The sequence below is a fragment of the Myxocyprinus asiaticus genome, chromosome 29 (genome assembly GCF_019703515.2).
Source record: "Myxocyprinus asiaticus isolate MX2 ecotype Aquarium Trade chromosome 29, UBuf_Myxa_2, whole genome shotgun sequence".
Taxonomy (NCBI): domain Eukaryota; kingdom Metazoa; phylum Chordata; class Actinopteri; order Cypriniformes; family Catostomidae; genus Myxocyprinus; species Myxocyprinus asiaticus.
In genome coordinates this window covers 19,161,497-19,171,183 of record NC_059372.1, presented here as the reverse complement: position 1 = coordinate 19,171,183, position 9,687 = coordinate 19,161,497, and positions in this window count along the sequence as shown.

The window sequence follows — 9,687 nt, the reverse complement described above, 5'->3', positions numbered from 1 at the left end:
ACAATAGTATGCAAGTATAAACACTATGGGACCACACAGCCATCATACCGTTCAGGAAGGAGATGCATTCTGTCTCCTAGAGATGAACGTAGTTTGGTGTGAAAAGTAAAAATCAATCCCAGAACAACAGCAACGAACCTTGTGAAGATGCTGGAGGAAACAGGTGGACAAGTATCTATATCCACAGTAAAACAAGTCCTATATCAACATAACCTGAAAGGCTACTCAGCAAGGAAGAAGCCAATGCTCAAAAACTGCCATAAAAAAGCCAGACTACAGTTTGCAAGTGCACACGGATACAACAATCTTACTTTTTGGAGAAATTTCCTCTGGTCTGATGCAAGGGTGCTTCAAGCCATGAAGCAAGGGTGTGTTAGCATCATGATGTGGGGGTGCTTAGCTGCAGGAGGGACTGGTGCACTTCACAAAATAGATGGCATCATGAGGAAGGAAAATTATGTGGATATATTGAAGCAACATCTCAAGACATCAGCCATGAAGTTTAAACTCAGTCGCAAATGGGTCTTCCAAATGGACAATGACCACAAGCATACCCCCAAAGTTGTGGCAAAATGGCTTGAGGACAACAAAGCCAAGGTATTGGAGTGGCCATCACAAAGCCCTGACCTCAATCTGTTTTTTTTTTTTTTTTTTTTTGTGGGCAGAACTGAAAAAGCATGTGCGAGCAAGGAGGCCTACAAACCTGACTCAGTTACACCAGTTCTGTCTGGAGAAATGGGGCAAAATTCCAGGAACTTATTGTGAGAAGCTTGTGGAAGGCTACCCAAAACGTTTGACCCAAGTTAAACAATTTAAAGGCAATGCTACCAAATACTAACAAATTGTATGTAAACTTCTGACCCACTGGGAATGTGATGAAAAATAAAAGCTGAAATAAATCATTCTCTCTACTATTATTCTGACATTTCACATTCTTAAAATAGTGATCCTAACTGACCTAAGACAGGGAATGTTTTCTATGATTAAATGTCAGGAATTGTGAAAATAAATTGTTTAAATGTATTTGGCTTAGGTGTATGTAAACTTCTGACTTCAACTGTATAATTTATTATACAAAAGTTAGTTCCTGTCCTCAAATTTGATTGGATATGCGGTCCAAGAATGCTGACATACAGTCCAAAAGCACCAGGATGCTTCACTTTTTGTATCACTTCGCTTCTCTGTGTTCGAGGCTTTACTGTCAGGAACGTCAGAAAGACCCAAGGATGTGGTGAATAAATGAATTCAGTTTATTGACAAGCACACAGGGCAAAACAGAATAAATCCACACGAAGATGGTGAGAGGAGAAACAAACAGTCAATATGAGGGTAATGGTGATGATGCAGATCAATGTGGACCGGAGCGATGGCGGCTGGAACCAGGCAAGTAATCCACAGGTAAACAGTTTGGATAATAATCCACAAGGTAAAATCCACAGGGCAGAAGTCCACACACACACACACACACACACACACACACACCGGTATCTTCGGTGGGAACACACTGGGCAAAGAAAACAATAATTAGAAACAAAATAACAGGACCAACAGGCTGGCGAGGCTGCGACGTGAAACAAAACAAAACACAATGATCTAGCAAGGTAGACAAGACAAAGGAGAAACTAAATAGAAAAGAGAACACTTAAGACAAGTGCCGGTGATAATACTAAGGAGCAGTGCGAATCAGTACTGCGCTGCTGAGCGGCACCTGTGAGAAACACGAGGGACAGAGTAAAACACAAGCAAATGGAAACAACATGACAGATCAGATGGGTGGAGGAGACTGTCACAATCCTGCCACAACAAGAATAAAACAAGACCAAAGTAGCAGGATCACGACAGTACCCCATGAGACCAAGTAAAATAAACAGGGAATAAGGTAAGGTCCAGGGAAGAACCAGCAGAACGGGCCAGGGTGGTGCCAGCGGGATGGACCAAGGCGGTGCCGGTGGAACAGAACTGACCCGCACCAGTGGGACAGACCAGGGAGACACCAGCAGGACAGGCCAGGACAGCGTTGGCGTTATGGACCAGGGAGGAGCCGGTGGGTCAAACCAGTGCAGCGCCAGCGGAACAGACCAGGGCAGCACCAGCAGGTCAGACCAGTGGCTAGGTGGGACTGCTAGACTTTGCTTGGCTGTTAGATTCGGCTTGGCGGCTTGACTTGGTGGCTTGATTAGGTGTAAAAGTTTAGCTTGACTAGGTATGGCAATTTGACTAGGTATGGTGGTTTGGCTTGGTGTATCGACTTGACAAAGAGTGGTGACTGGACTTGCCATGGCAACTTGTCTTGATGCGACAGCTTGACTTGTCGTAACAGCTTGATTAGAAGTTATGTCTTGACTGGACAAGATGACTTGACTGGGTGTGATGACTTGACGTACCAGCTTGACTTGACGAGAAGACTTGACTTGACACGGGGGATTGAACAGCCTTGTCGACGGTCACATGGAATTGGACTGGCTTGTCGACAACCTCAGGGGACTGGAAAGGCTTGACGATGGCCACAGGGAACAGGACAGACTTGATGACCACAGGGAACTGGACAGGCTCGTCGACAGCCACGGGGAACTGGGCAGGCTTGTTGACAGCCTCAAGGATCTGGCCAAACTCGTCGATGACCTTGGGGAACTGGACAGACTTGTCAACAGCCAAAGGGATCTGGACAGGTTGTTCGGCAACCGCTGAAGTCGAGAGCGCTGACAGAGGCAGGGGAATGGCCTCTATGGCTGGGAGCGCTGGCATCGACTGGGGAGCGGCATCCGGGGGCCAGGAGTGCCGGCAATGGCAGGGGAATGGACACCTTACTCTGCTTCATTCTCCTCCTCCTCCTCCAGACAGTCGAAAACACTGCAGTAGGTGCGACCGACACCTCCCGGCAGTCAGCAGCAGGAAGAGCCGCCGCCTCCTGGCGGTCGGAAGCAGGAATGTGCGGGAAGGCTGATAAACTATCAACTGATGGGCTAGGCTTCTTTCTCCTCCTCCGGGACTTAGAGGAAATGGATGAGATGTCTGCCTCAGGTGGGGGAATGACGTCATCCTCGGACTGGGATGAAGACTGGAAACCTCCCGAGACACAGGCTGAATCAACTGCCTCCCATTTCATGGCCAGCCTGTTAGCCTTGAGAAAGTCTCCATCCTCACCCTCATCTGGGACACAGGACCTAATGGGCTTATTAAGACCCTCCCTAAAACACTCAATCAGGCAGGCCTGATTGTATCCCAGATCCGAGGACAACGGCAAAAACTCAAAAGCATATCCCCACACAGACTTATCCTCCTGCCGTAACCCGTAGAGCTTCTCAACCCACGCTGCTCTGACGAGCAGAAAAAACAGGATTGGGGGAAAAACAAAAATTAATCTCCGCTGGGTCCATGATTGGCCAGAGAGTTCTGTCAGGAACGTCAGAAAGACCCAAAGATGCAGAGAATAAATTAGTTCAGTATATTGACAAGCACACAGGGCGAAACAGAATAAATCCACATGAAGATTCAGATAATAATCCGCAAGGTAAAATCGACTGGGCAGAGGTCCACATGACAGTATCTGCAGTGGGAACACACTGGGCAGGGAAAACAATAATTAGAAACAAAATAACAGGATCAACAGGCTGGTGAGATGTGAAACAAAACGAAACACAATGATCTGGCAGGGCAGACGAGACAAAGGAGAAACTAAATCAAAATGAGAACATTGAAAACAGGTGCCGCCGATAATACTAAGGAGCAGTGCGAATCAGTACTGCCATGACAATGCTGATTGCGCTGCTGAGTAGCACCTGTGAGAAACACGAAGGAGAGAGGAAAACACAAGCACATGGAAACAACATGACAGAATCAGATGGGTGGAGGAGACTGTCACAATCCTGCCACAACAAGAATAAAACGAGACAAAAGTAGCAATGTCTTTCTGAATTGTGGTGGGAATTTTGATTCATCATCATTCATTTTGATTCCATTTAATGACTAGTTCTGTGACCATTTCTGAAGATTGCAGACATATTTACTCCAGTAGGTGGCGACAAATGTGCATCTTTTGTTACGAGTGACAAATTTATTCATTGACTCAAACAATTTGTTAAAATAAGATAACCGTGCAAAACAACGGCAGTGAACAATTTGTTCACTTAAAAGATTTATTCAAAAACATTTATTCATTTACGAATTAAACAGCCATCAAGTAGCCACTTTTTGTCAGAAACTTAAACTATTTCATATTATTTACATGTGTTTTGCTTGTTTGCTGTATGTGTTCAACTGCACACTTGTTCGTGTGATATTGCTTAAACATTTTGTTTAATTATATGATAACATTTCATAAATTCATTTTTATGGGGCCATCTTGAAATGTACAACTACATTGTAAAAAGTGGTTACCTGCAACAGTTACCTTAAGGAGCTATTTCTACCTGATTAAACCCATAAAATTTGTTTTATTGTTGTAACCCAATGTTTTCAGGTTTATTCAGTGATGTTAAAGGAATATTCCGGGTTCAATACAAGTTAAGCTCAATCGACAGAATTTGTGGCATAGTGTTGATTACCACAAAAAATTTATTCGACTCATCCCTCAAAAAAAAAAAAAAAAAAAAAAAGCAAAAATTTTCTGTAAGGCACTTACAATGGAAGTGAATGGAGCCAATTTTTGGAAGGTTTAAAGGCAGAAATGTGAAGCTTATTATCAAAAAAAAGCATTTACATAATTCTTCTTTTAAAACTCATGTATTATTTGAGCTGTAAAGTTGTTTAAAAATTATTTGTTGAATTTACATTGTCATGACAACGAAGTTGTAAAATTGGCTACAACTTTACACATAATAGGTTAGTAAGTGATTTTATAACACTAAAATCATGTTTACACGCATATTGTTTATGTCTTGTGGATATACTTTTGAAATAGTGAGTATTTTAACATTTACGGATTGTCTCCCATTCACTTCCATTTTAAGTGCCTCACTGTAATCCAGATTCTTGCTTTTTTTTTTTAAAGAAAAGGAGGGACAATTCAAAATTATTTTTTGTGGTAATCAATGTTATGCCACAAATGCTGTTGATTGGGCTTAACTTGTATTGAACCCAGAAAATTCCTTTAAATATTTTTTTTCGGCTTAACTCAAACCAGTTAATTTAGATGTTACCAAGCATATGTATATCAGTAAAATATTTACTAAAGAATTTTTATTTAGTTTATATGTCACCTCTTTTTTTAAATATTACATTTAGTATAATTTGGCAGACATATTTACCCACTTAAAGTACTTTTGGTAGTAAGAATGTCCCCTGCAGTATTTTCTCACAATGATGGCAAAGGAAGGCGTGGAACCAACAGGACCACAGGTTAGATGCAGGTAGACTGTATCTAGGCAATAATCAAAATTATCATAATCAAATTATTTTCTGCTTTTGATGTCAAAATGTAAGTGGGTTTTGCCCAAGGTGCCATACAAGCTAGAACCGCTACTGTTAAAAGCAGAAATAACAAATTTTAAATCTTTACAAACTAACAACATCCCTACAAATAGATTTTTTAAAGTTCTAAATTTTCTAGTTCTGTTTTAAGTTCTAATTTTCTACAATTCCGAACTCAGCCCCTGAGTTTAAAGGGATAGTTCACCCAAGAATGAAAATTCTCTCATCATTTACTCCCCCTCATGCCATCCCAGATGTGTATGACTTTCTTTCTTCTGCAGAACACAAATGAAGATTTTTAGAAGAATATGTCAGCTCTGTAGGTCCATACAATGCAAGTGAATGGTAATCAGAACTCAGAAGGTCAAAAAGCACATGCAATCATAGTAAAAGTAATCCATTCGACTCCAGTGGTTAAATTAATGTCTTCTAAAGCGATACAATTGCTTTGGGTGAGAAACAGATCAATATTTAAGCAGAGGTGTTGCCAAGGGTGGGCTGGCGTGGGCCTGGGCCCACCCAAATTAGACCCAGGCCCACCCAGAATATTAGAGATTATTCTTTGAATTCAAATATATATTTAGAAAATAGTTTTAAAAAAGCATGAATTCTGATTTCTGAACGTGTGAAAGAAATTTTTGAATGTGCCACTTCTCTATTGTTAAGGAAAATTTGGTAAAAAAAAAAACTTGGCCCATCCATTTTTATTGGGGCCCACCCAAAAGTAATTTCCTGGCTACACACTTGTATTTTAGTCCTTTTCACAATAATTGTTTACTTCCGGTCGTATACAAATATATATTATACATGCTTTTTCTTAGGGTGGCACTGCTGTTTCAGTGATTGACATTGCTATTTGATGAAGAAACAACATAAAAGTAAACTATAGCAAGTTTAACACATGAACAGTATGATATGACTATTTTCATTTGGGTGTACTAATGAAATTGCGTTGTGCATCCATTTAGACTGAATAAGTGGCTGAGAAAATATATACAGAATGTGTTATCTATGTGTTACTTGTGTAGATCATGTGTATCTTGTATGCATAGCTCAATGTGTTTTTGACAGCCAGTTGTGTCTCATGAAATTTCAGTGTGAAAGTCAGTGGCGATTTCTCAGGGCCAGCAAAGCCTTCTCTGCTGGCCTAACATGCCAAATAAATATTTTTCATTCTTTCATTCTCAATCACCTTTTTACCTATATAGTTTTAATTGCTTTCCACTCTTACTTAATCTACAAACAAATAGAGAAAAACGAAAAGTTTATCCAGTCAGAATTTATTCCTTGATGCTTACAAGCAAAGTGTGACAACTGTTTCACAAATCACATGCCCGAAGCAGCACGTGAGTCTGATCTCCACCCCCTCAGGCCTTCAGAATTTCCACAGAATCCCTCAACAGTGCAAATGAAGGAGCAACTAAAGTCAGATTGTCAGATTCATCAGCCAATCAGATTGATTTATTTGTTCTTGGTGGGTGAAATCTTTAGGATATGTCCTGGTCGAGACCTTCTAGCTGGCCTTCAGTGATGCAATCATGCTTTAAGTGATGTACGTAATTCAAGAGCGAAAAGCGTAAGATCAAGCTGTCTGAGGACTGTCATCACTGCTGGTATTGCCATTGAGAAAGAGATCTTTATGGATTTAAAAACAGGAGATGTTCTGCATGATCGTGCGATTGCTTAATTTATTAAACAGGAAAGGAGGACTGATTTCACTTCAAGTAAATTGGTAAGTGCTTTTTGCGTTGTTATAGCAACATCATATAGTTTTCTAAGTGTAAATTAGGCTTCTTGAGCATTCAGTGTCGGATCAAGTTTTGAAAAGTAGTGCTGCATTCCATTCAACTCGGAAAGTCGGATTTGACAACTTCCTACTAGGAAAAGTGCAATGGAATGCATCTTGAAGTCAGAATTACAACTTGTAGGCTCGTGCAGAAATTCTCAACTCAGAATTCGCCAAGATGCAGGGGCGTGATGTCACACAAACATGTCCACACTCAGGGAGATATACAATGTAAGTGATAAACATACACTTTACATACACTTTATTAAGTAATATCGATAAATGAGTTCGTTTCCACATTACATGATATTAAAGCTTGTTTAACAAATGCCTGCAGAAACAGGTGTATAAAACATTATAATCTCTTTTGATAATCGTACACCTGAAGCACAAATGCTAGCGCTGCAGTAATGTTTATCAGTTGGGTTGCTAAGAGACATCTCTAATGAGAGTCAAACCCCTGCTAAGCTAACAGGAGCACTGCAGTTCCGAATATCAGGGAATGGAATGCATTTATGGTCAGAGATACCATGTAGGAATATCCCACATCCAACTTGAATGGAACGCTGCATAACCGTGTACCTTGACGAAACGAAATGTATTGCAAGCAACATTTAAATCGCAAATTATTATTAGATATATTTTTCCAGGTATTATAGACCTCCTTGGTAGATGCATATGAAAACATTATGATTTTTGAATGTCTGTTCGGGAGACGTTCATTTCACAAAACAGTCATGCTGCAGTTAAAATTAGGCTTGCTTGAGCATTAAGTGTCCTTTCAAGCTCTGGCTTTCGTGTGTGGACATGTTTTTAAAATGTCAATTGGTATTATTAGTTAGCTGCGACATAATGTATGATGTCCAAAGGTATAGGATGTCTTATTCATTGTGAAACTGTGTTTTCTTAATGGCATGAATCACACTGAAGGCCTAGACTTTAAATGCATGGCCTGCCACTGTTACCACATGAAGTAAATTTTTTTTAGGTTAACATTTCTTTAGTTTAATTCCATCTTCATAACATACTACTATATTATTACATTTTAAATTACATTTTTTAAGGCTCATTTACTCCTAAATCCAGAACTCCGCCCATTTCTCCTCCCACAGACCATCCCTCCAGTAGATGGTGTTTGAGAGCGATTTACTGAAATGATTACAATTTCAAGTATCCCTGGCTGCAGCTTGCAGAACGGGGCGGGGCAACCCATTGGGGCGTGGCTACATATATCACCCCGCCCATAACTTACTCTCATTGGCTCGGCCATCTTTTATTGATGTACATGATAGGAGATGCGTTTTAAAATAGTGTAGCCCAATAATTTTTATTATAGTGCTGTGGCTTGTAAGTGATATGAAATTGTGTTGTACCTCACAGTTCATTGCAAACAGATGTAGTAGGAGTCTGACTGAGCAGCCTGTTGTTGTTTCAGTCGTGTTGAAAGCGGAGGGCAAAATTACTAATTTTACTATGGTGAAGATTCAGCTCTAATGCGGTTGTAGTCAGTGATGAAATAATTAGGAAAGATAATTTTGATTTTAGTGCTATGACTCATAAGTGACTTTGTGTTGTACCTCACGTGACATTTCAAAAAAATTCGTTCAATCATTCGTTCATAAGGCATGTGCTTGTATCCAACGGGTAATTCTCGAAAAAAACGAGAGCATGCATGAACTTTTAGTCTCCTGGTTTCTGCCATAACAGCTCATCATCATGAGTGATTATTTTGCATGATTAATAATAGATTCTTTCATTGACCAAGTTTGACTGATGCACGCCATCTGTATCTGCTCGATCTGTTGATTACTCTGCATTTTAGGAATTTAGTCATTTTAATTTATGCCCTCAACAATAATAAATAAGAGGCTGATGAACTGATGAAAGTTGTTATGCCATTCTTGAGATAGTTGCAGTGCTTTCACTCATATTTTGTATTGATTCATATTCATTTCTTTGAAGGATTGTAAATTATTATCTCTCCTCCTCGCTCCAAAAATGTCTGCTCCGTTATCTCGTCGGCCTAAAAATTACTTTCTAATTGACATGCACACAGAAACCAACGCCAGTCAATAAATAGTCTGTTACAGCGGATAATAAGGAATATTGCAAAAGGCATACATGCCATAACTGTTAATACTGTACTGACGTACCGGTGCATGAGCACCAAACACAAAAAACACATATAAATGATTTTCAGTTGGCATTTGTTTAAGAACATTTTCACGTCAGTTTCAGCCTTTATAAATCCCGATTTGCTCCTCACTTTTAAGGTAGGATAAAATCCATGGAATTTAGGATTGAATATCACATACAAGTAAGCACTATGATCAAATGGTTTGGCTCAACTATTCAATATCTCTCAAACAATGATAACACACCAACGACGACCAAATCTCTTATCACGTATGTCTATGAAAGATGAACGATCCAATGAGACTATGTTATGGGCGGAGCGACACGTGTAGCCCCGCCCCGTATTTAGCCCCGCC